The sequence below is a fragment of the Piliocolobus tephrosceles genome, chromosome 15, assembly GCF_002776525.5.
Source record: "Piliocolobus tephrosceles isolate RC106 chromosome 15, ASM277652v3, whole genome shotgun sequence".
NCBI lineage: Eukaryota > Metazoa > Chordata > Mammalia > Primates > Cercopithecidae > Piliocolobus > Piliocolobus tephrosceles.
In genome coordinates, this window is record NC_045448.1 from 28,681,007 (window position 1) to 28,708,334 (window position 27,328).

Sequence of the window (27,328 nt, forward strand, 5' to 3'; positions counted from 1 at the left end):
TTGTGGTTGCTGCTGAACACACACATTTATCCAGAGGGCAAATGTAGACTTTGGTTTAAATTCTTCTGATGAAACTGTGTCTCACACCCAAATCCCAAGTTCAATGGACTGTTCTTGAGATGCCAGCCGTGGCGGCCTTGCTAGGGAGGAGGTCCATGATGGCCTCTGTCTGAGTCTGTTTCATTGCAACACTCCCAGAAAGGCAGCCCTGTCATTAAGCTCACAAAGTAAACACTGTCCTCAGCAAAAGCCGGAGTTAGCAGTCACCTAAAGGCAATTGTGCTCCTTTAAGGGCAGAGCTTTCAGCATTCATTGCTCCACCAGTGCTGGCCTTAAAGCTTGAAATCAAACGCAGGGCTACCGAGGCGCTGGCCTTTCATCCAAAACCACCAAAGCCTGTGGGCAGGATTCAGAATTATGTTTCACCAGCCGGTCCAGGCCACAGTTTGTCTGGGGAGAGAAACAGACACAGGGAACAAGGAGATGGAGGTGGGAAGGTAGTAAGAAAAGGAACTTTCTGCTGTTATTGCACAGAGCTAAGGGTGGTATTAACATAATCAGAATATTTCACCCAGAAGTTCAGAATGTAGATGTATTAATAAGCATTTCTTGCCCTAAACATTTATCGTAGGCATGTTAAGTTTTTACCACGTCATTTTTGTTCTTTCTTTCTTTTCTTTTTTTTTTTTTTTTTTTTGAGACAGGGTCTTGCTCTGTCACCCGGGCTGGAGTGCAATGGCACAATCGCAGCTCACTGCAAACTTCGCCTCCCAGGTTCAAGCGATTCTCCTGCCTCAGCCTCCTGAGTAGCTGGGATTACAGGCATGCACCACCACACTTGGCTAATTTTTGTTTTGTTTTGTTCTTTTTTAGTAGAGACAGGGGTTTCACCATGTTGGCCAGTCTGGTCTCAAACTCCTGACCTCAGATGATCCGCCTCCTCAGGCTCCCAAAGTGCTGGGATTACAGGCATGAGCCACTGGGCCCTGCCTGTTTTTGTTAATTAATATGCTTCTTCCTCATTATATTAAAGCTGCATCTTGTGTGCATGTCATGAACCCCCACCCAGCCGACAAATTCTTCAAAGGCAGGGAAAGTTCCCATTGTTTAGTTTCCAAGCCCAACGAAGTGATTGGTGCTGAACTGAGTTGAGACAGGCAGACTGCCTTCACCAGGGAGTCAAGAGCAGCACCTTGGTGCATGCCCAAAGCCCTTCTCCAGGGGTATCCAGTCTGTCCCGTTCTTTTTGTGGCCCACAAAGCAGTACCTCCTCCCCCAGGTCTCAGAAGACTGAGGAGGGTGTTACTAGGTTTCTACGTGGCCTAGACTAGTTGATACCCCACCTGGGACTTGCTGAATAAGGATAATAATAATAGCTAACATTTATTGAGCACTTACTATGTGCAGGCTCTGCTAAATACTTTACCTTGCAATGCAATCCTCATGCCAGCCCTCTGAGATAGCACTTTTATCATCCCCACTTTACAAATGTAAAAACTGAGACTCAAAATACACAGCTAGGAGATGGTAGACCTGAGATTCTGGTCAGGGCTGACTGACTTGAATCCTGTGTTTGAACTCCTAGCATACGCTGCTTCCCAAACTAGTTTGTAAATTCTTTCGAGAGCAGAGATTCTATCTTTTTCTTTTCTGTACTCACGCAGCCTAGAGGAATCCTGAGCAACAGTGGACCCTTAGCATCTACCTGTTTCCTGACTGACTGATGAGCGATCCCTGCCCATGGCAGTCAGAGATAAGAGTGACACGAGGTTAGAGAGGGATCTGGCAAAGAAAGTTTGGAGAGCTGCTTATAGCCAGGTCGATTTAGGGTGAGGGAGTGTAGGCACAGAGGCCACTCTCAGCAGTACTCAGAAGCTTCCAGAGCATCCTGAGCAGGAAGGTGTCCTTCCCTTCTCAAGGAGGACTCTCTAAGGAATAAGGAGGCATCCAGACATAGCAAGGGCACAGGAGTGGCTATGGAGCCAAACCTCATTCAATGTCTCTCTGTCTTGGTGATCACTAAGAAGCCAGTGTTGCTCTTTGCAACAAGCTGCTCATCTGTTGTCCTGATTGACCTCCAGTTTAGAAAAATGCACAGTCCAACTGTTCCTACACTTCGACTGCCCTGCACGGCTTTTTCCCTCTTCCTATATTGAACGTGTGAAGGGTTGCAGCCCTTTGTTTTCTAATGGCTTATGTTTTGATGTTTTACCTGTAAATCAATTATTTGGAACTGATAACACATTTCCCATAGGAAATCATGTTACTTAAAGAGGTTAGGATCTCAGGTTATGTCCTAGTAGTCTTATTTTACCAATTGTTTATTCATTTATTTTTAAAATTTTCTTATTGTTAGAGATAGAGTCTCGCTATATTGCCTCCTACCTCAGTCTTCTGAAGTGCTGGCATTACAGAAGTGAGCCACTGTGCCCAGCCTTTACCCATTATTAATAGCAGTGAGCCTGATGTACATATCACCTCCAAATAATCATGTTCATAACAGGAAAAAATATATTAGGTTGGTGCAAAGGTAATTGCGATTTTTGCCATTACGAAACCGTAATTACTTTTGCACCAACCTAATACATTCCTAATTCTAACTCAACACCCCAGGACAGGGTTTCCCCTACCTGAGGAAATAGAGATTCCTGGGGATGAAGTTAGCAGCACTCTGCTACCTCATAACTTTCTAACTGGGTTTGGAGGAGACATCAGAACTTGAGGATATAAGATCATGCCAGCCTTAGCAAGGAAGTCATGTGTGCAGAAACAACAGGTTTGCAACACAATCATTGCAGCAATGATCCAGATACACACTGATATCTGTTGATTCAGGATGACACATATAAGGGTATGAGTCACACTCCTGACCTCCTCAAGACATCTTAAAAGTTCAAAGGGAGGCCGAGGCGGGCGGATCACGAGGTCAGGAGATTGAGACCATGCTCGCCAACACGGCGGAACCCCGTATCTACTAAAAATACAAAAAATTAGCTGGGCGTGGTGGCGGGCGCCTGTAGTCCCATCTACTCAGGAGGCTGAGGCAGAAGAATGGCGTGAACCCGGGAGGTGGAGCTTGCAGTGAGCCGAGATCACACCACGGCACTCTAGCCTGGGCGACAGAGTGAGACGCCCTCTCAAAAATAAATAAATAAATAAATAAATAAATAAATAAATAAATAAATAAATAAATGTCAAAGGGATTTCCACCATACTCAGCTTGTTAGATCTCTGAACTGGAAAGATCAATACTCCTCCAGCCCAACTCCATCCCAAGACTCCTTCCTATGCCTACTACTCTGTGCTGAGAGACAGGGAGTTGCAGAAGGAACTCCTTCAAGAAGCTTCTTATTCATTTAAAAAAAAAATCATTATGATAGCTACTTCTTTTTTTTTAGTACTAACTTGAGGCCAAAGGCTTTGTATGTTTTAATTGATTAAATTCTCACAAAAACCCTATGTTTAGATTTAGCTTCACTTAGAATATAAGGAAACTGAGGTTGAGCATGACTAAGTAACTTGCCTTACCTCACACAGCTAATACACAGAAAAATCAGGATTCAAAACCCAGTCTGTTGGGTGGGCACAGTGGCTCATACCTGTAATCCCAGCACTTTGCGGGGGCCGAGGCAAGCAGATCACTTGAGGTCAGGAGTTCAAGACCAGCATGGCCAACATGGTGAAACCCCATCTCCACTAAAACATGCAAAAATTAGCCAGGTGGGGTGGTGTGTGACTGTAGTCCCAGCTACTTGAGAGGCTGAGGTGGGAGAACTGCTTGAACCCAGGAGGCAGAGGCTGCAGTGAGCTGAGATGGTGCTACTGCACTCCAGCCTAGGGAACAGAGCAAAACTCCATCTCAAAAAAAAAACCCAAAAAAACAACAAACAAACAAACAAAAAACCCAGTCTGTGACATCACACTGTACCCCATAAATATGTATAATTATTATGTGTCAACTAAAAACAAAATTTTAAAAATAAAAATTAAAAATAAGTAACATTTTAAAAAACCCAGTCTGTTTGCAACTCCAGAGTCCAGGCTATTAACTGCTATGGTATACTTGTTTTTCCAGAGGTATGGAGGAAACATTAAAAGATTACAAAACATACTCACTGTTAAGTATGTCAAACTTACGTATTTTTATTTAAATAATAGTCTTGAAATTGATACAGTATATACTGGATCATCAGGCAGTGCAACTATAACTAAGTCCTGTCACACAATTTAAAGGCTCCCTTTTCTGTTGATTTCTAGCCAAGAGGAGGCCAAATACCATGATGGCTCACTGAAAGAATGAGGGTTTTAGGCCGGCACAGTGGCTCATGCCTATAATCTCAGTGCTTTGGGAGGCCAAAGCAGGAGGAGCACCTGAGGTCAGGAGTTCAAGACCAGCCTGGCCAACATGGTGAAACTCCATCTTTACTAAAAATATAAAAATTAGCTAGGCGTGTTGGCAAGCACCTGTAATCCCAGCTACTCGGGAGGCTAAGGCAGGAGAATTGCTTGAAACAACCGGGAGGCGGAGGTTGCAGTAAGCCGAGATCATACCATTGCATTCCAGCCTAGGTGACAGGAATGAAACTCCATCTCAAAAAAAAAAAAAAAAAGAATGAGGGTTTTACAGTAAGCTGAACAGAGGCAAGTCATGGGAACTTCCCCATGAAGGCATGTCGCACACAGCAGTACAGGCATGCTGAGCACAGAAAGACCTTCCCTTAGGTGCCGTCCTCACACTGGGAGCAGAAATATTACACAGATCTCATTATCCTGTAACCAGCATTGCATGCCATGTTGACTCATCATTTTGAGAATGAGTTACTTGGTTGTTAAAATGCCTCAGTCTCTAGTGAGAATTGTTAAAAAGTAAAATTTTTTCCCGGGTCTCTCCTTAGCTATTTTTCTTTCTTTGTCTTTTCTCTCTCTCTCTTTTTTTTTTTTTTTTTTTTGGTTAGTAGAGACAGGGTTTCACCACGTTGGCCACACTGGTCTCGAACTCTCGGCCTCAAGCCATGCGCCGCCTCAGCCTCCCAAAGTGCTGGGACTACAGCGTTTTTCTTTCTTGATGATGCAATACTTAGTCATAAATATCTTCTGAAATAGTCTCATTGTCCTAATTAAAAGAAGAAACTTTTAAGAAACCAGAAGATAGAAGCCGCTAGACCAATCCTCCCATATGAATAGAACATCAAAGTCGTTTATGAAAAAGGAAGAATCACAAAGTTTCAGTTTGTTACAACATTAGAAAGAGTAGGAGAGAAAGAAGCATAGAAAATGCAGTACAAATAGGAAGCACAAAATAAGGTTATAGAAATGAATCCAAATTTCAGTAATCGTAATAAATGTAAGTGGATCAAACTGGCCTTTCAAAGTACAAAAAGAGTTAGAGTTTTAAATATTAGAAATCCAGATATATACTTTTTATAAGAGGCTTGCTAAACTGTAAGGATCCAGGATGACAGAAAGTATAAGTATGTAAAAAACAGAGGCTGAGCACAGTGGCTCACATCTGTAATCCCAGTGCTTTGTGGTGCTGGGAGTTGAAGACTAGTCCTGGCAACATAGTAAGACCCATCTCTAAATAACAAAAAATACAAAAATTAGCCAGGCGTGGTGGTATGTGTCTATGGTCCCAGCTACTGGGGAGGCTGAGATGGTAGACTTGCCTGAGCCCAGAAGTTTGAGGCTTCAATGAACTGTGATTGCACCACTGCACTCCAGCCTGGGTGACAGAGCAAGACCCTGTCTCAAAAAAGTAATAATAATAATAATACATTTTTTAAAATTAGCTGGTCACAGTGGCATGCACCTGTAGTCCCAGCTCCTTGGGAGTCTGAGGCAAAAGGAGTGCCTAAGCCCAAGGAGTTCAAGGCTTCTGTGAGCCAAATGCCACTGTACTCCAGCCTGGGTAACAGAGCAAGACTCTGTCTCTAAAAGAAATTAAAAATAAAAGTAAAAATAAAATATATCTGGCAAATATACACGCCTTCAAAAAAGCTGAGGTAGTTGTTATTAATATGAGACAAATGAGTTTAAGACAAAAAGCATTTATTTATTTATTTATTTTTTGTTTTGAGATGGAGTCTCACTCTGTCGCCCAGGCTGGAGTGCAGTGGCACGATCTCGGCTCACTGCAAGCTCCGCCTCCCAGGTTCAAGCTATTCTCCTGCCTCAGCCTCCCAAGTAGCTGGGACTACAGGTGCCTGCCACCACACCCGGTTAATTTTTATTTTTATTTTTAGTAGAGACGTGGTTTCACAGTGCTAGCCAGGATGGTCTCAATCTCCTGACCTCATGATCTGCCCGTCTCAGCCTCCCAAAGTGCTGGGATTACAGGCGTGAGCCAGCATGTTTGGCTGACAAAAAGCATTTTTAGGGATGAAATGAGTCACTAAATTTGATGAAAATTTCATTGGAGAGCTATAACAACTCTAAAATTATATGTCCTTAATAACATATACTCAAAGTATGTAATCTAAAAATTGATAAAACTTTGTTTAAAATTGAAAACATACATGGTGATGAGGATAAAAAATTGAGGAAGGAAAGATAAAATAAACATATGTTGAGGGCTTACTATTTGCCAAGACTGTGCCAAATGCTAGGGAAACAAGGATGTGGAGACATAGTTTCTCCCTCCATAATGGAAATAATGTATAATGTGATAAAGGTTCTAACAGTGGGATATACACTTTTTGTTTTTGTTTTTTTTTTTTTGAGAGACAGAGTCTTGTTCTGTCACCAGGCTGGAGTGCAGTGGCACAATCTCGGCATCTCGGCTCACTGCAACCTTTTCCTCCCTGCTTCAGCCTCCCGAGTTGCTGGGATTACAGGCACGTGCCACCGCGCCCGGCTAATTTTTTGTATTTCTTAGTAGAGACGGGGTTTCACCATGTTGGTCAAGGTGGTCTTGATCTCCTGACCTCGTGATCCACCCGCCTCGGCCTCCCAAAGTGCCGGGATTACAGGAGTGAGCCACCACGCCGGGCCCAAGGGATATACACTCTTATAATGAATGATGGAAGACAGGATGAAGTTACCATCTGAATCAGAAGAGGAGGAGGTAAAGGAAAACTCACATAGAAATATTTTGAAATGGTCTTAAAGGATGAGTAGGAATTCACCAGATAGACAAGGGGCAGAGGGGAGAGGACCAGGGAAAAGAGCATGTCAAACAGAGGAAACAACACACACCACCAGCCAGAGAGGTAAGAAAGCATAGCATGTACAGTGGTCTAAAGCATTGGATAAGTACATCGAGGAAGAAAAAACATTTTTACTGGTAATGATTTCACATGCATGAAGCCTTAGTTTCAGCAATATTTACACACACCAGAAAGAAGAACTGGACAAGGTTCCTCTTCAGCATAAAAGTCACTAGAAAAATATTACTAATCACATGGGAGATGGGGGAGTTTAGAAAGCTACCAGTTTAATTTTCCTTGGCAAATCCTGCAGTGCAGATTTGCTAAGTTCCAGTGTAATGCACTCTGGTGATGTCATTTTGGCCTCGGATGATTGCACATCCCAAACAACCATGTGACTAATACCCTTTGGCTGTCACCAAAAGGTCTAAACAATATGAGCAGCAGTGCTCAGCCTCAGCGTGTTAGCAAGCTGCCTTAGTTCCTCACTTTCAAATTACAATCTGACTTGTTATATGTAACAAACAGGAGGTCAGAAAGGAGAAAGAAAAACAAGTGTGGAAACTATCCCATAGTTGTGCTATGACCTAACACACCCATTTGATTTCAGTTGGCAAGGGAAGCAGAAGATCCAGTTTGACACAAGAAATCAAGAACGGTTGCACAATAGGCTGAGTTGGGAACATCCTTTATATATTGTCAGTCTCTACCATGGCTGGTAATTCACTCAATTGTGAACAAAACATCTTACAGAGTAGCTAAAAAGTTTTAGAAAATAATGTATACTTTTTTTTTCTTTTTTTCCCCTTTCATACCTAGTCCGGCAGAATAATCTGCACTTTAGAAGGGACTGCTTTTCTTTCTTTCTTTTAGACAAAACTGTGCCCCTTGATTTTGGATCCCATTTGTGCTGATACTTTTAATTAAGCAATTTTCTCATGTGCAGTGGGAATTGATACCTATCTAACCAATTTTTATTTTGTTGATGAAAACTGAAAGCAGAAGCTAGAAGAATGGGGGGATTGTCCTCTTTTCTATATATTTTTTTCTTTTTGATATCCTTTACTTCAAGTTAAGCCTGGTTTTTGCTTTAATCACAGCAGAAAGCATTTTCCAATTCAGGGAAAGGAGAGAACAGGCCATAAACCCTGTCCCCCGTTTGCTCTCCAACTACCCATTTCTGTCCTTTGCCCTGCCATGTCTTTTCCCCTCTTGTTTGCTTCTCCTTTCTTTGTTGATTTCTCAGTCCTTTTCTGGCCTCACTCAAAATGGCAGAAATTATGCAACCTAGTACTTTTTTTACAGAAGCTCCTTTAGTGTCAAGGATTCATCAAGTGCCTGCCATGTGCCGGCAACTGTTCTAGATGTTCTAGAAGAATACTACCATGAATGAAACAGATAGAAACCCCGGCTGTCATTGGGCTTTGTCTGAGGGCCATTGGGGAAGGCCTCTCAAAGGAAGTGATAGCTGAGCTGGGATCTGAGTCATGAAGAGGAGTGAGCCCAGGGGACAACAGTTGCAAGAGTGTTCCAACGGGAGAGACCAGCCCAGCAAAAAGAAGCATCAGCCTGGTTCATTCCAGGGACAGGAAGGAATGGGGCATGGTGCCTTTAAGGGAAAAGCGTCAGTTTGGATGAGGAGGGATGTAGGGTCGGGAATACAAAATAAAGAGTAATTATGGCTGGACACAATAGCTCACACCTGTAATCCCAGGACTTTGGGAGGCCAAGGTGGGCGGATCACTTGAGGTCAGGAGTTCAAGACCAGCCTGGCCAACATGGCAAAACCCCGTCTCTACCAAAAATATAAAAATTAGCTAGCCCTTGTGGTACATGCCTGTAATCCCAGTTACTTGGGAGTCTGAGGCAGGAGGCAGAGTTTTCAGTAAACCGAGATCTTGCCACTGCACTCCAGCCTGGGCAAAAGAGTGAAACTGTGTCGCAAAAAAAAAAAAAAAAAAGAGAGAGAGAGAAAGAAATTAGCTTAGGGTGAAAGATGTTTTGCCCACATCAAAGGTGGGAGTCCTCTAGATCCACCAGATGGAGGAAGGTTTGAGAGAACAAAGATGATGGTTGGGTTCCAGGGTCTAAGTAGAAGCAGGAGAAGGAATCCTCTTTCTTTTCTTTTCTTTTCTTTTCATTTTTTTTTTTTTTTTTTTTGAGATGGAGTCTTGCTCTGTCGCCCAGGCTGGAGTGCAGTGCAATGGCTCAATCTCAGCTCACTGCAAGCTCCACTTCCTGGGTTCACTCCATTCTCCTGCCTCAGCCTCCTGAGTAGCTGGGACTACAGGCGCCCGCCACCACACCCGGCTAATTTTTTGTATTTTTAATAGAGATGGGGGTTTCACGTGTTAGCCAGGATGGTCTCGATCCCCTGACCTCTTGATCCGCCCGCTTCGACCTCCCAAAGTGCTGGCAGGTGTGAGCCACCGCGCTCGGCCGGAATCCTCCCTTTCTTTAGAGGTGTAAAGAGTGGGAACGGGGCACCAATAACTCGGAGAGGCAAGGCCATGTTCATGGAAGACTGGGGGGACAAATTGACTGATGGCAACACGCAGAGACACACACTTATGCAGTCACATGTGCACGAAGCGACAGTAGGCACCTTTTCAAAGTATGCCAGGTTGAGTGAAAAGACATAAATGTATCTTTTATACAGTAAGCAGGAGAGCAGAGACCCTGTTTTTATAGACTACATTCTCAACATTTTTAAAAACATTTGTTCCTGGCCGAACACGGTAGCTCACATCTGTAATCCCAGCACTTTGGCAGGCTGAGATGGGAGGATCACTTGAGGTCAGGAGTTCAAAACCAGCCTGGCCAACATAGTGAAACCCCATTTCTACTTAAAAAATAAAATACAAAAATTAGCTGGGCATGGTGGTGCAGGCCTGTAGCCCCAGCTACTCGAGAGGCTAAGGCAGGAGAATTGCTTGAACCTGGCAGAGGGAAGTTGCAGTGAGCTGAGATCACACCACTGCACTCCAGCCTGGGGGACAGAGTAAGACTCTGTCTCAAAAAAAAAAAAAAAAAATTGTTCCTTTTCAGTAAACATAAAAACCACATACCCTTGTTTAAAATGGTTTGAAATTTCAAAATACAGTGACTGGAAAAAAACATGCGGGCAACTTCAGAGTATGTTTCTCCAAGTTACTTAAGCCTCCTCCGCCCAGACTTTGGTCTGGAACCTTCTGATCTACTCGCTTTCCAGGTGAATCCCAGCTGAGCTGCTACCGCCTGGTAAATGTGGCCAGATCTGCATAGCAGCCTCAAGCTGGGCTCATTAACTGAACAGGAAAAAGAAAAAGGCAACAACTTAGTGGGCTGCCAAAACTGTTTTTTGTTTGCTTGCTTGTTTTTGCTTTTAGGCAAGATCTCACTATATCATCCAGACCGGAGTGCAATGGCGTGATGTCACTCACTGCAACCTCCACCTCCTGGGTTTAAGCCATTCTCCTGCCTCAGCCTCCTGAGAAGCTGAGATTACAGGCACCCACTACCACACCTGACTAATTTTTGTATTTTTTAGTAGAGACAGAGTTTCCCCATGTTGGTCATGCCGGTCTCAAACTCCTGACCTCAAGTGATTGGCCCACCTTAGCCTCCCAAAGTATTGGGATTATAGGGATGAGCTACCGCACCCAGCCCAAAGCTGTCTTTAAAAATATATCTGTGGATCTAGCCGAATGAAGGAGAGGAATGTTGAGTTCTGAAGAGAGAGGTTTGCCTTGCTTCAGAGAGCAAAGCTTGGCTTAGTGACTAAAAGTTTCTGGAAAAAAGTTTCAGAAAAAGATGTTATTAAAAAAAAAAGTCAGCCAGGCACAGTGGCTCACGCCTATAATCCCAGCATTTTGCTAGGCCAAGGCGGGCAGATCACCTGAGGTCGGGAGTTTGACACAAGCCTGGCCAACATGGTGAAACCCTGTTTCTACTAAAAATACAAAAATTAGCTGGGCGTGGAGGCACCTGTAATCCCAGCTACTCAGGAGGCTGAGGCAAGAGAATCGCTTGAACCCAGAAGGCAGAGGTTGCGATGAACTGAGATCATGCCCCTCCACTCCAGCCTGGATGACAAGAGCAAGACTCCGTCTCAAAAAATAAAAATGAAACTCACCAAAGATGAGAACTTTCTGACAAGTGAAAGTAGTTGACACCCAGCACTGCAGGTGAGCTATGGTAAAAGCAGGTACCTGACCTGGATCTAAGGTCCCTTCTAATGTTTACATTCTATGAATTAATCTATATCTAAAGACTATGAGCACAGTATTGAATGAAGATGTTCACAAACATTGTCATTCTTTCTCTCTCTTCAGAAATAGCTAGATAAAAAGAACTAACAACATCACTAGCCATCAGAGTAATGTAAATCAAAACAATGATGAGATACCACTTCCCACTCACCAGGATGGCTATAATAAAAAAGACAGAAAATAACAAGTGTTGGTGAGGATATGGAGAAACCAGAATGTTCATACATGGCTGCCAGGAATGCAAAATGGTATAACCAGTTTGAAAAATAATCTAGCAATTCCTCAAAAAGTTAAATGTTTCCCAGCACTTTGGGAGGCCGAGGCGGGCAGATCACAAGGTCAGGAGTTCAAAACTAGCCTGACCAACATGACAAAACTCCATCTCCACTAAAAATATAAAACTTAGCCAGGTGTGGTGGTGCGTGCCTGTAATCCCAGCTACTCAGGAGGCTGAGGCAGGAGAATCGCTTGAACACGGGAGGTGGAGGTTGCAGTGAGCTGAGATCGTGCCATTGCACTCTAGCCTATGTGACAGAGGGAGACTCCATCTCAAAAACAAACAAACAAAAAACAAGAAAACTACTGTCATAGAAAAATGAGAAGCAAAATTTCAGCACGACTTCTGTTTGTAATTTGCTAATTAAAGTGGGCATTCTACCATGTAAATACCTGTGCCTGAATTCTGACACAGCCTTTTTTTAAAGAATGATTTCTCCTAAACTTCCAGATAGTAGCACCGTGAAATGCAAACAGCAGAGACCTCTGACCTGTATTCCACGTTTAACAAACACACACAAAGCTAATTAAAAGACATGGAGGTGGCCAGGTGCGGTCGCTCATGCCTGTAATCCCAGCACCTTGGGAGGCCAAGGCAGGTGGATCACCTGAGGTCAGGAGTTCAAGACCAGCCTAGGCAACATGGTGAAACCCCGTCTCTACTAAAAATAAAAAAATTAGCTGGGTGCAGTGGCACATGCCTGTAATCCCAGCTACTCAGGAGGCTGAGCCAGGAGAATCACCTGAGCCTGGGAGGTGGAGGTTGCAGTGAGCCGAAATTGCACCATTGCACTCCAGCCTGGGTGACAAAGCAAGACTCCCTCTCAGAAAAAAATAATAAAATTAAAAAAAAAAAGACACAGTGGTGCCTTTGACCCTGGGATCCAGCCCTCCATGCTGGTCCAGTGCAACTCATGACCCTAAACATTTCTTCTTGAGATAACACCGTTCAGGATTCACAGAAACACTTCTGTATCTCTCCTGCCCTATGTCTTCAAAACAAAAAGCTTTGTGGGTTTTGTTGCTGCTGACATTAGGGGAAAAAATGGCTTTGGAAAGATTTGAGTGGCAGAAACTCTTACATAAAAAAGGACAAATTAATTAAGTTGTCAAATTCCTCCTCTCAGAGAATATGAATGCAATAGATTCTTGCATTACCAAGTATCATTGGCTAGGAATGCTGAGGATCCCTTTTCCAGCTTCTCTGTTTTCCAACTCCAAGTTCTGGAGGTACTTGGGAATTAAGTGGCATTTGCAACAGTTGCACATTGTGCATTGTGACTGAGAATATTTTGCAATAGCAAACAATTCTTAATACTTTTTTTTTTTTCCTGAGACAAGGTCAGGCTCTGTCATCCATGCTGGAGTGCACTGGCACAATCTCAGCTCACTGCAACCTCCACCTCCTAGTCTCAACCATCCTCCCACCTCAGCCTCCCAAGTTGCTGGGATTACAGGTGTGCACCACCATGCCTGGCTAATTTTTGTATTTTTTGTAGAGATGGAGTTTCGCCATATTGCCAAGGCTGGTGGCTCATGCCTGTAATTCAGCACTTTGGGGGGCCTAGGTGAGAGAACAGCTTGAGCCAAGGACTTTGAGATCAGCCTGGGAAATACAGTAAGACCTCTTAAAAAGAAAAAAAGTTCAGTTTTATTTAAATGATTTTTATTTAAAATGTTTGTATTCATATATTATTTTTTATTTTGCCTTCTAAATTTAATAGATAAATATTTTAAAACAATAATTTTCTTGAAGATATACAAAGTAATTATGATCTTAAAATTTACAATCACTTTAACTTACATTTTGTAAAATTTACAATGATTGCAAAATTTACAATCACTTTAACTTACATTTTGATGAAAATATACTCAAATTTTAAACACAATTACTTTCATTTTTAACTTGTCACATTATCACTATCAATTGAACACAAATTACATGAAAATCTTTATTGTAACAACATAGTGGTTTTCCTGAAATGGAGAAAATAAAATAAATGTTGTGGAATACATAAATAAAGACATAAACAATGTCTTCTATTAATCACACAAAATGTCACTAGCTCCTCTAAACATGTGGAATAATAACTAAAAATTGGCCATCTTTTTTGCTATCTTTCATACTACTTTATCAATACCATAGCTTTACAAATGTTTTTAATGGACCAGGCGCAGTGGCTCATGCCTGTAATCCCAGCACTTTGGGAGGCCGAGGCAGTCAGATCACTTGAGGTCAGGCGTTCGAGACCAGCCTGGCCAACATGGTGAAACCCTGTTGGCTGGGTGAGGTGGTGGGTGCCTGTAATCCCAGCTACTCAGGAGGCTGAGGCAAAAGAATCGCTTGAACCCAGGAGGCAGAAGTTGCAGTGAGCTGAGATCACACCACTGCACTCCAGCCTAGGTGACAGAGCAAGACTCTGTCTCAGAAAAAAAGAAAGGCCAGGTGCGATGGCTCACGTCTGTAATCCCAGCACTTTGAGAGGCCGAGATGGGCGGATCAAGAGGTCAGGAGATCGAGACCATCCTGGCTAATATGGTGAAACCTTGCCTCTACTAAAAATACAAAAAATTAGCCGGGTGTGGTGGTGGACGCCTGTAGTCCCAGCTCCTCAGGAGGCTGAGACGGGAGAATGGCGTGAATCTGGGAGGCAGAGCTTGCAGTGAGCCAAGATCTTGCCACCGTACTCCAGCCTGGGCGACAGAGTAAGACTGTCTCAGAAAAAAAAAAAGAAAAAGAAAACCACATTCCCTCCAGGCAGACATAACACAAAGGAGGCCCTTTCCTCCCTGCAGAATCAGCTCTGCACTAGGGAGCCAGGCTCAGCAAGAGAAGCCAGGGCCAGATTTTTATCCCTAATGGCCCTCTTGGTTGGGCACCTGGCACAGGGCACAACCTGCACTCCCATATATGTGGCTCTGGCCTAGGCAATGGCATCACACTAGAGTAAGGAAAGTGACCCAACTTCTAGTGGCAGGCATATTAGAGCAGAGATTCCAAAATTTCATTTCATATATTCCTAAGTTCCACTGAGGTGCCTCTGACTCCCACCCCCAAACCACAGATAAACCACAGGAGGTCCTTTTCACCTGCTGTGTAATAGAGGGTTTTTGTTTATGTTTTTGTTTTAGTGGAAGGGATTGTACAACTTTTAAAATATGTGTATATATGTTTAACCCCTGATCTACTCCAGCCACACAGCCACATCATGGTCCCTGGAGGCAATGGAATAGGAGGGACAGCAGTAGGGGCTGGGAGGGCAGGGGTAGGGAGACTTTTCAGGGACATCCACAGCCACTGGCTTTTGTCCCCTACTCCAGTGGGTGTGCTCCTCTCCTTGACCCCACCAGGCACCATACTTTATCATTACTTAGAATTTTTCAAGACCTTGGCTGGGGGTCTCTCTGATAAATCCAAATTACCATGCTTTTGTTAAATCTTTTACATGCCAAAGCAGGCAAATAACACATATTTTTTAACATCCACATTTGAAAACTATTCTGGGTATACTTCACTGTAATATACAGCCAGCAAAGCAACCATAACATTTCCTCATTTTCCTGAGTTTAGAAGCAAACATTTTCAGAATATGAAATTAAATAACAAAGGTCATAGGACAGTGAATAATATGCTGTGTGTGTGGTTAATTACACTTCTAAAAAAAGTCATCCTAGCCTCTCTATAAAAATTGTGTGTGTGTAGCTATTTCACTTTGAAATGTCATAGGGTTACTGTGTTTCAAAAAGAAAATGGAAAAGCATAAAGATATTTATGTAACCCTGAAAGAAAATATTTCTTAAGAGAATGTAATGTTTAATTCCATATTGTTTCCCTTTGTCCTGTGGCTGGTTTATAAATATGGAAGGCACAATTCTTTGTGCTGTTGAAATTAAGGGTTCACAGTATTTTTTTGTCCTTTCAGGGAAAAGAATCAAACAATTTAGATACAGAAAAGAGATGATTCTTTCCCAACAGCTACTAAAATCTGACAAGCCATTTTAATCATAAGGTAGATAGCATTATAATTTAATCTTTTCCATGATGAGATAATCTGTATTTTTAACTTCAAACAAAGCTTAACACTTAATACTTCAGATTTTAAAAGTGAAACATGTCTGAGAAACTTGAATGAAAGTCACTTGTCTACCTATTTTTTATTTCTGCTTTAATTAAAGCAGGGAACTTAATTGCAAGTGAACTCATTCTAATACTCAAATAAGACAGAATAAGCAAGCCGTGTTATTAATAGCCATGATGGAAGTGATGAAGTGATCGCTCTGGGCAGTCTGGCAAATGCTTACCTGTGACTGGGATGTTCACCTAAAAAAAGCCACACTGAGGTCAAGTTCACTTTTGCTTTTTTGGGTAATTTCACCCTACCATGCTCTGAGAGATCAGAGAAGGATTTTTTCTCTAAATTTTTTCTCTTATTGCCCTAGGATTTATACTCTTGCTTCTTCTGATTGGTGTATTAAACATTACTAGACACCTACTAAGTGCCAGACACTTTTCTAGCTTTTAGGAATAGAAAGAGAAAGAATATGGTCTGCAGTCCAGGAGCTCAGGCTAGAGCATTCTATGCTACGTGCTGTGCTAGAGGCACACACAAGGCTCCTGGTCCAGCCCAGCACTCAGATTCTGAGTCCAGAGCAGAGACTCAGTTTCTTCACCTGCAAAATGTCTCTAGGGTCGATCCAAACTCTAAAATGTATATGATTCTAGTTAGCAGCTCATATTATTTCAAATAAGGTGTTTAATAGCTACACTGTATGTGGCTATAGTTACTTCTTTTTTTGTTTGTTTTGTTTTTTGTTTGTTTGATTTTTGGGACAGGCTCTTATTCTGTTGCCCAGGCTGGAGTGCAGGGGCACGATCTCATCTCACTGCAGCCTCCACCTCCCGGGTTCAAGAGATTCTCGTGCCTCAGCCTCCTGAGTATCTGGGATTACAGGCACGTACAACCACGCCTAGCTAATTTTTGTATTTTTAGTACAGATGGGTTTTCACCATGTTGCCCAGGCTGGTCTGGAACTCTTGAGCTCAAACAAACTGCCTGCCTCTGCCTCCCAAAGTGCTGGGATTACAGGTGTGAGCCACCGCGCCTGGTCAGCCATAGTACTTCTATAACGTCGATGCCAGAGTCTCTTCCTGGCTCCTCTGAGTGTTTTCTTTATGTTATTAACCTACTTGAAATCTCACATTTACATGTTATTTGTTGAGGGGAGGTGTTGTTGCGGGTATTTTGAGAGTGTGTTACCCCTTCAATCCACCTTCCTTTGATGGAGAATGATTTTATCTTATTTGAGTTATCTATTTGCCACAGATTCATATTCTAAAAGAATTTACTTGTCTTTGATCCTTTTGAAATGAACACAATGAGTAGGAGACACACTCCTCTCTTCTATTTTAGAAAAGAGAGGACTTAAAGTGGTTCTATCTTGCGATTTATTGGGCGGGTTCTTGCCAGTGAATGAGGCTGATCCCGGCCGCAGCTTGGTTTGAATCATCCAAGCTCATGGGGTTTGCTGATTCAGGAATCACTCTGTTCTCTATAGCTCTTCTGCTGGCCACTTCTGAATAAGTAGAACCATTCTCCAGCTTGAGTGTTATTTTTTCATTTTGTTTTGTTTGAAGAGGTTTCAAGAAGACCAAGGCAAAATCAGATGAATTGTAGATTAGTGAATTTCAACTGGAAATTAAGAGGGATGAAATCTTTTTCAAACTACACAGAGCTCCCCACCCATCCCTATCCATAGCAGCATTCAAGAATCACTGCAATAAAGAGTGAAAATAGGCCGGGCGCGGTGGCTCACATCTGTAATCCTAGCACTTTGGGAGGCCGAGGTGGGCAGATTGCCTTAGCTCAGGAGTTCGAGACCAGCCTGGGCAACATGGTGAAACCCCGTCTCTACTAAAATATTAAAAAAAAAAAAAAATTAGCCAGGCATGGTGGCAGGTGCCTGTAGTCCCAGCTACTTGGGAGGCTGAGGCAGGAGAATTGCTTGAACCCGGGAGGCAGAGGTTGCAGTGAGCCGAGATTGTGTCACTGTACTCCAGCCTGGTGACAGAGCAAGACTCCATCTCAAAAGAAAAAAAAAACAAAACAAAACAACAACAAAAAAAGAGTGAGTGAAAAGGAGTTAGAATCCAGAGCCCAGGGTTCCATTGACGGTTCTGTCACCACCTCTCCGGTTGCTCTGAGATCCTGGTTTACCTTCTGGTCATACATGAATCTGCTTATCTGCATATTTTGAGTTAAAATAAATAAAAATTTAAATGATTTAAATTCCAAAGAATAAAATATGTAATGAAAAAGCTGTAATAGGAATGATATATTTAGACTGCCTACTAAACTTACCCGTAAAAACAAACAGCAAAGTTGGTTCAATTCCTTTCTTTCAGTAAGTCTTGTTCCCCACTCAAGAAAATAATTTATTTAACTATAGCTGGGTTCCAGAAGATCCTGTTTCCAGCAATCCCCATTCATTGAGGTGCAATTTGGGCATGTTCTCCAAACTCCTAGGACAGCTCCCTTTACCTGGATGAATGGGAGAGAGCTGATAGGGCCCCACAGAGCCAGGCATTTACAAGCCCACAGAAGGGTAAGTGTGTAGCTGAGAGGCCCTTAGGAAATATCTCAGAGATCTTTGAGATTCCTGACCAAGAGCATTTTCTCCTTAGCTTTATCTAGGAAGTCTTATCTTTAGTCAAGACTTTATTTAGACAATGCTTGTTCTCCAAAGTGTTCTCAAAGACAGCAGCTCTTGTCCGGCCCCTCTTGGGGTCACATGTCTCCTTGGCTAGCCACGCCGCACCATGCCAGTACAAGACACTCTCAGCCCCCAGCTTCTACAGCTCGACCCACCCAGTTTTCATATTTGGTTATCTGGCCTCACAGACTGGCGAAGTTAGTGGTCACACACCTGGAGTGGAATAAGGCAAATGATGAATGTTCTGTTTGTTTATGAATAAAGTAATTAAAATAGCTTGTCTGTGGTCTCCCCATAAATGAGTGGCCAGCTCAGGACTACAGCAGGGGTCAGTAAACTGCACCTCCTCAGGTCAAATGTGGCCAGGAGCCTGTTTTTGTACCGGGAGCAAAAAATGGTTTTTATATTTTCAAAGAGTTGTATAAAAAATAAATAACAGGCTGGGCACAGTGGCTCATGCCTGTAATCCCAGCACTTTGGGAGGCCAAGGGGGAAGATTATTGAGGCCAGGACTTCGAGACCAGCTTGACTAACATGGCAAAAACCTGTCTCTACTAAAAATACAAAAATTAGCCAGGCGTGGTGGTGCATGCCTGTAGTCCCAGCTTCTCTGGAGGCTGAGCCAGGAGAATCGCTTAAATCTGGGTGGCAGACATTGCAGTGAGATGAGATCACACCACTGCACTCCAGTCTGGGTGACAGAGCAAGAATTTGTCTCAAAATAATAATAACAACAATAATAATAATAAGGCTGGGTGCAGTGGCTCATGCCTATAATCCCAACATTTTGGGAGGCAGAGGTGGGCGAATCACTTGAGGTCAAGAGTTAGAGACGAGCCTGGCCAACATGGTGGAACACCATCTCTACTACAAATACAAAAAATTAGCTGGGCGTGGTGGTGCACGCCTGTAATCCCAGCTACTCAGAGGCTGAGGCAGGAGGATCCCATGAACCTGGGAGGCGGAAGTTGCAGTGAGCAGAGATCACACCACTGCACTCCAGCCTGGGCGACAGAGCAAGATTCTGACCCCAAAAACAACAACAACAACAACAACAACTACTACTACAACAAGATAACAGATAGGTAACAGAGGCTGTGTGTGGTCCACAAGCCTAATAGATTTGTTTTCTGGCCCTTTACAGAAAAAGTTTGCTGACCCATCGACTACAGTATCCACATCTTATCCATTGGGGTCTTTTGGGTTCTTGAAGAAGGTGAGTCCAGTTGGTATCACACTCCCGGCCTTTAGTCTTCCCCTCATTCAATGTCATGTGAGTCATACAATTGGTGAACTTGAAAGGGAACTAAGCTTAGATCAGTCCTTAGTGGCAGTGTCTTCTCAGAGCCAACCTGGATTTGTGGTATAAATTCTGGTCCACTGCCTGCCACGTAGTATGGACCCAACACAAGTCACAAGTCACTCTGCTCTGGAACTTTATCTCACAGGTAAACTCATACTAATCCAAGCTCACAGAGACTGCTGTATAGCCAGAATTCAAATTCATTCCATTTAACCATAAATGCAACCAGCTAACAGGTGAGCCTTCACATCAGCAGACCAGAGTCTTTGCTTCCTATAATCAGGCTTGAGCACACAGGGAGCCATGTGGAGCATGAAATCTGAGTAAGGAGAGGTGGGTAGATGATTTATCCAAACATACATTTGCCACAGAGACCTGAGAGCTCAGATCTTTAGGCCAAGGCTCCTTCTCTCTTGAACAGTACTTGGGAGTGTGCTACCCACTTCTTGCTTCTTAGGTTGAGGTTTTCCAGGCTACAGGCTGACAGCTCTCTGCCTTCCTCCTCTGTTCATCCAGACTTTCTCCATATGACAGATTAAATTAACAAACAGGGCCGGGCGCGGTGGCTCATGCCTGTAATCCCAGCACTTTGGGAGGCCGAGACGGGCGGATCACGAGGTCAGGAGATCGAGACCATCCTGGCTAACACGGTGAAACCCCGTCTCTACTAAAAAATACAAAAAAACTAGCCGGGTGAGGTGGCGGGTGCCTGTAGTCCCAGCTACTCCGGAGGCTGAGGCAGGAGAATGGCATGAACCTGGGAGGCGGAGCTTGCAGTGAGCTGAGATCCGGCACTGCACTCCAGCCCGGGCAACAGAGCGAGACTCCGTCTCAAAAAAAAAAAAAAAAAAAAAAAAACACATTCTGGTGATTGCCTTCCTGGATTACCCCCAGGTCACTGAAGTTAGGGGTGTTCCCAAAGTCTTCAGGTATACACTGGTTATCTCTCAGTTGACTCCCTCATTGGGTTTAGCCTAATCTCTGTGTGATTCTGTGCATGTCCACATGTGTGTGTGTGTGCATGTGTGTGCGTGTATCTGACTGGTTTAACTTTCAGAAGGCAAATTTATTTCCTATTTTCAGGTTTTTGAGAAGATATTTTATTATTACTCCCTTTGCTGCCAACAGGGTATTTTTGAGCTATTTTGAAAGAAAATCTGTAGTGCAACTGTTTTTATTATATTTTGAGACTTAGCTACTTGAATTCAAACACATAAGCAGTTTTTCCTGATTTCTTATTGTAATAACTTGTGAGACTGAGCTCATGATGACAAATATCTAGTAAAGCCTCTCAGGATAACTCATCTGTTTTCATAACCACTGTTAAATAGTCTTATGTAATCAACTCAAAACATCTTTAAGATCTCGTTTCCAAAGGAGGTGGATAAAAATATTTTGCTGTTAAGCAAAATAATAACCCGTTGGATGCCTCCAACAGTCAGCCTCAGATCAGAAACATCCTTCCCAATTGTCTTCCTTTCTTTCCTTTCTTCCCACCTTCCTTCCTTCTTCCCTCTCTTCCTCCCTCCCTTCCTTCCTCCCTCCTCCCCAAACATGTATAGAGCATCTCCCCTGTGTTAGGGATAGTTTTTGGCACTGTAGATATAATAGTGAAAATATAGTGTAATAAAAGAGTCCTGCCCTATCAGGGCTTACATTCTAGTTGACAGGAGATAGATTATTAAAAAAAAAAAAAAAAAAAAAGATAAATAAGAAAAATCTCAGCAATGGGTAAATGCTATGCAGAGAATAAAATGAATGGGGTAAAAGAGAGTGATTACTTTAGATGGGATCATCAGTGAAGGCCTTTCTGCAACATAACATTTTAGCTGAGACTCAGGGACAAGAAGGAGCCAATCATGGGAATCTAGGGGTAAAGAACATTACAGCTAGAGCAAGGCCCCAGACAAAGACCCAAAAGGAAGAACAGGCTTCGGGAGTGCTGGGAATAGAAAGAAAGCTAATGCAGTCAGAGTATGACTGACAGGCAAGGAGGAGAGTAGCAGTAATAATAAGTTGTCCATCGAGAACACAGAAGAAACTGGGCATAGTGGCTCAAACCTATAATTTCAGCACTTTGGGAGGCTGAGGTGGAAAGATCGCTGGAGGCCAGGGGTTTGAGACCAGCCTGGGCAATACAAGGAGATCTCGGTATCTACAAAAAAAATTTTTAAAATTAGCCTGGCACGCACCTGTGGTCCCAGCTACTTAGGAGACAAGAGGATCACTTGAGCCCAGACAGTCGAGGCTGCACTGAACTGTGATCAAGCCACTGCACTCTAATCTGGGCAATGGAGCAAGGCTCCTGTCTCAAAAAAAAAAAAAAAAAAAAAAAGTACAGGATGTGGAGTGTATCAGTGGCAAATACCTTTGACAATGTCCTCATTTACAGAGACCATGGAAATTGTCATTGCTTTACCCTGCCTCATTTTTTTTTTCTTTTTGCCCTTGCAGAAAAATACATAATGAGGAAAGTTAGGTGTGTAATATGGATTGGTTTAGTCTCCACAGCTTTGTTTCTGGCAAAGTTCATTTGTGTGTCTTTTCCAGATTTTCTAGGTTATACCTAATACCAAATCAGATGAGTAGCATGTTTTATTTTATTTATTTTATTTATTTATTTATTTTTTTAGGCAGGGTCTTACTCTGTCACCCAGGATAGAGTGTAATGGTGTGATCTTGGCTCACTGCAACCTCTGCCTTCTGGGTTCAAGCAATTCTCCGGCCTCAGTCACCCAAGTAGCATGGATTGCAGGCATGCGCCACCACACCCAGCTAATTTTTGTATTTTCAGTAGAGACGGGGTTTTGCCATGTTGGCCAGGCTGGTTTTGAACTCCTGGCCTCATGTTATCTCCCTGCCTTGGCCTCCCAAAGTGTTGGGATTACAGGCATGAGTCACTACACTCAGCCACAAGTGGCATTTGAAAAGAGCAAAAGGGCAAAGATGTTAAAAATGTATCACCATGCCCCTCAATATCTCAGAGGTCACAGGTGTTTGAAAGTCACAGGCAGAGGAGGACCTAGGCAAGTGATGTTTCATGAATTGTTTTATTAAACTTGATAAACTTACCCTTTTGAAGGCATGGAGGTGTCAGGATTCTGGGTCTCAAAATGTGCCTCCCAGCTTAGTGATGTGTGTATACTAAGGAAAGCATAAATAAGGCCTCAAAATGTGTGCTGGGCCCAAAGATTGCAAATTCATAAAACTCATTGTTCTCCATTTATTTAAAAGAGAGCTGGCTCTGAGGAATTGATTTACATTAATCAGAGTTATAATAAACTGATTAATAAAATACAATGCCATTTATTCATTCTTGTGAATGTTATAACTATCAGGCTGAAATTCATGTCTGTTGGTTAGCACATGCTCTTCCTGGTAGGAAAAAATCTATTTAAGAAACCATATTAAAATCAGAAGGTTAAATGTCATATATGGAAGCTGAACAAATCAAGTTGGATGTTTTGAAAGGTTATTTTCAGCCGAGCGCAGTGGCTCATGCCTGTAATCCCAGCACTTTGGGAGGCTGAGGCGGGTGGATCACCTGAGGTCAGGAGTTTGAGACCAGCCTCACCTACATAGTGAAACCCCATCTGTACTAAATACACAAAAAATTAGCTGGGCACGGCGGCAGGTGCCTGTAATCCCAGCTACTAGGCAAACTGAGGCAGGAGAATACTTGAACCTGGGAGGCAGAGGGTGCAATGAGCTGAGACTGCTCCATTGCACTCCAGCCTGGGCAACAAGAGTGAAACTCTGTCTCAAAAAAAAAAAAAAAAGAAAAAAAGAAAAGAAAGATTATTTTCATTAAGCATTGGAAGCCTGATACAGCCTTTTTTCACTACAAGGACATACAGTCCCAGCTAGGCCAATGACCTGCTATTTGGCTGGACAGGGAAGGCCAATAAATGCTGGAGAAACACTGGAAAATTTCAACTCCCAGCCTCTCCTTTTCCTAGGTCTAGGCCACTACTTCCCAATGAGTGGTCTAATGGCCTCCTACAGTTGATTTGCCTTGGGGATTTATTTTTATTTTTGTTTATTGTTTTTTCTTAAAGAATGGGTCTTGTTTTATCACCCAGACTGGAGTGCAGTGGTACAATCACAGCTCACCGCCACCTCAAACTCGTGGACTCAAGCAATCCTCCCACTTCAGCCTCCCAAGGAACTGGGACTACAGACATGTGCCACTGCATCCGGCTAATTTTTAAACTTTTTGTAGACACAAGGTCTCACCATTTTGCCCAGGCTGGGTTCAAATTCCTGGCCTCAAGTGATCCTCCTACCTCAGCCTCCCAAAGTTCTGGGATTATAGGCGTGAGCCACGACACCTGGTCCCAGGGATTTATTTTTATTTTTATTTTTTGGAGACAGGATCTCACTCTGTCTCCCAGGCTGGAGTGCAGTGGCATGATCAAAGCTCACTGCAGCCTCAGCCTCCCAGGCTCAAGTGACCCTCCTGCTTCACCCTCCTGAGTAGCTGAGACCACAGGCATGTGCCACCATGCTCAGCCAATCTTTTAACTTTTTGCTAGAGACAGGGTTTCCCTATGCTGACCAGGCTTCCAGGGATATATTAAAAATGCATGCATTCTTCTTATTCTTTCTTTCTTTCTTTTTTTTTTTTTGAGACAGTCTCGCTGTGTCACCAGGCTGGAGTCCAGTGGCACGATCTTGGCTTACTGCAACCTCCAACTCCCTGGTTCAAGCGATTCTCCTGCCTCAGCCTCCTAAGTAGCTGGGACTACAGGCACACACCACCACACCCAGCTAATTTTTGTATTTTTAGTAGAGACAGGGTTTTGCCATGTTGGTCAGGATGGTCTCAATCTCCCGACCTCGTGATCTGCCTGCCCCGGCCTCCCAAAGTGCTGGGATTACAGGCGTGAGCCATCGCGCCCAGCCAAAATGCACTTTTCTAGGCCCCATCTCACACTTCTAATCAGAATTTCTGGTCCTGAGCTAAGATACGAATTTTAACTAGCTTTTTGGAGAAGTGTAATGCACACTAGTGTTTTGAAAACCACTGCTAGCTGGTAAGCTGTATAACCGTAAGCAAGTTAGTTAGTTAACTTCTCTAAGTCTCAGTTTCTTTGTCCATAAAATAAGGATAATAGTAGGTTCTATCTTCTAGGGTTATTGGTGGGATCAGACGAGTCAAGACATATAAAGCTCTCAGAACAGTGTCTAGCACCTAGTAAGCTCTCAATACCTGACGGCTATTAGATTTTCATCATTAGCATCATCTTTTTTTTTTTTTTTTGAGATGAAGTCTCATTCTGTTGGCCAAGCTGGAGTGTAGTGGCACCATCTCAGCTCCCTGCAATCTCTGCTTTCCTGGTTCAAGCGATTCTCCTGCTTCAGCCTCCTAAGTAGCTGGGACTAGAGGCACATGCCACCATGCCTGGTTAATTTTTGTATTTTTAGTAGAGATGGGGTTTCACGATCAGGCTGGTCTCGAAGTCCTGGCCTCAGGTGATTCACCCGCTTTGGCCTCCCAAAGTGGTGGGATTACAGGCGTGAGCCACTCAACCGGCCCAACATTTTCATTTTCATTATTCAGCCCACCACATTTCTGTTTGCTCGCAGATTTGCTTTTTTTTTTTTATCAAGCAAAACCTAACGCATTGGTTACTACATAAAGGGAGACTACATCCTTGACAGAGTCTTAGTGCCATCTCCCAGATAGGTTTTTATTGACAATATTTGAGGGTTTCTCCTTCTCAAGAATGGAAAAGACAGTATCCTAAGCCATCTCCAAATGATGAAGCAGGATGGATTTATTTTAGAAAGGTTTCTAGTCCACACATTGCGGTTCATACTTGTAATCCCAGTGCTTTGAAGGGCTGAGGCAGGAGAACCAGTTAAAGCCAGGGGTTTGAGACCAGCCTGGGCAACATAGAAAGACCTCATCTGTCCAAAATATTTTTAAAAGTCAGGTGTGGTGCATGTGCCTGAGCCCAGGAATTCAAGCCTGGAGTGAGCTATGATCACATCACTGTACTCCAGCCTGGGCAACAAAGCGAGAACCCGTCTCTAAAGAAAGAAAAAAAATGTTTCTAATGGTATTCATAGTGTTTGGCTTAAAGTCTACATTTGATCTCAGAGTTTGGCACATTTTTTCCCTAACTTGAAAGTTGTTTTGCATCTTAATTGTGGGCTAAAAGTTCTCTATTTGCTGACAGTGGTGACATACCAACTTGTTTAGTGTCATTCCTCCAAATGCCACTTGTTATAAATCACCTCATATTTATACCTTCCTTTTAAAAATGAACAAAATGACTGGACACAGTGGTTTATGCCTATAATCCCAGCACTTTGAGAGGCCAAGGTGGGTGAATCACCTGAGGTCAGGAGTTTGAGACTACCCTGGGCAACATGGTGAAACCCCGTCTCTGCTAAAAATACAAAAAAATTAGCCAGGCATGGTGGTGCATGCCTGTAATCCTGGCTACTCGGGAAGCTGAGGTGGGAGAATCACTTGAACCCAGAAGGCAGAGGTTGTAGCAAGCCGAGCTCATGCCACTGCACTCCAGCCTGGGCCACAGAGCAAGACTGCGTCTCAAAAACAAAACAAAACAAATAAATAAATAAATAAATATTTAAATATTTAAAAATTAAAAAATTTTTTAAAATTAAAGTGAACAAAATGTAGAAATAGAGTCCTCTAAATTGTCTGAGTCACAGTGACTCTAACTAAATCAGGGGGGATCTTGGAGTTGCCATGCTAGTATATTTGGAAGTAGAGTACCAAAAAATAACTTCAAAATTTGCTTTGCAACTTGCCACAGTTTATGAGTAGAACTTAGAACACCACCATTTCTATCAACTGTCTCTTCATCTGAATACTTCAAAGTGGGTTATGAACATTAATTAAGCCTCAAAGCATCCCTGTGACATGGATAATTATACTAGCCATCCCTGCCTTTTGGATGATCACAGTAGAGGAGGAGGAGGTTACCTGAAGTGAATTCCCCAGGTTAAGCTGATTTGGCAGCAAAACCACCCAGGGAACTTTTCATGATTGCAATCTAAGTAATTCTGCACCTGCTTTCCCCAAACATAAACATAACTCTTTTTTCTTTCTTTCTTTCTTTTTTTTTTTTTAGTCTTGCTTTGTTGCCCAGGCCAGAGTGCAATGGCAGGATCTGTGCTCACTGCAACCTCTGCCTCCCAGGTCTAATCGATTCTCCTCCCTCAGCCTCCTGAGTAGCTAGAATTACAAGCATGTGCCACCACAGCTGGCTAATTTTTGTATTTTTAGTAGAGACAGTGTTGGCCATGTTGGCCAGGTTGGTCTTGAACTCCTGACCTCAAACAATCTGCCCGTCTCGGCCTCCCAAAGTGCTGAGATTACAGGCATGAACCACAGTACCCGGCCTCCCCAAACATAAACATAACATTTTTATATGAGTTGTTGAAAAAGGAATCCAAATTTATCAAATCAAACATTAAAAGTCTAACCTGGTGAAGAGAAAAGGCAGGTATACCCTGGGATTAGCCAGAGTTTAGCTGCTCAGAGTTCCTTTCTGTCCAGTTTGCTTCCCAGTGGACTTTTATCCTTCCCTTTTATTTCCATTTCCCAATAAACTGAGAGCCCACAGTGCTGGCCTGTAGTGTGGGAAACAGCCTGAGTTACTGAT

General features: G+C 43.0%; 1 long non-coding RNA gene across 1 annotated transcript; it reads right to left on the reverse strand.

The window, feature by feature from the left end:
* LOC111546018 lies at positions 1 to 27,328 on the reverse strand. The gene is made up of 2 exons (XR_002732619.1): positions 27,150 to 27,328; positions 1 to 450 (listed from the first exon to the last, which is right to left on the reverse strand). It is a non-coding gene; the product is annotated as an uncharacterized LOC111546018 (long non-coding RNA).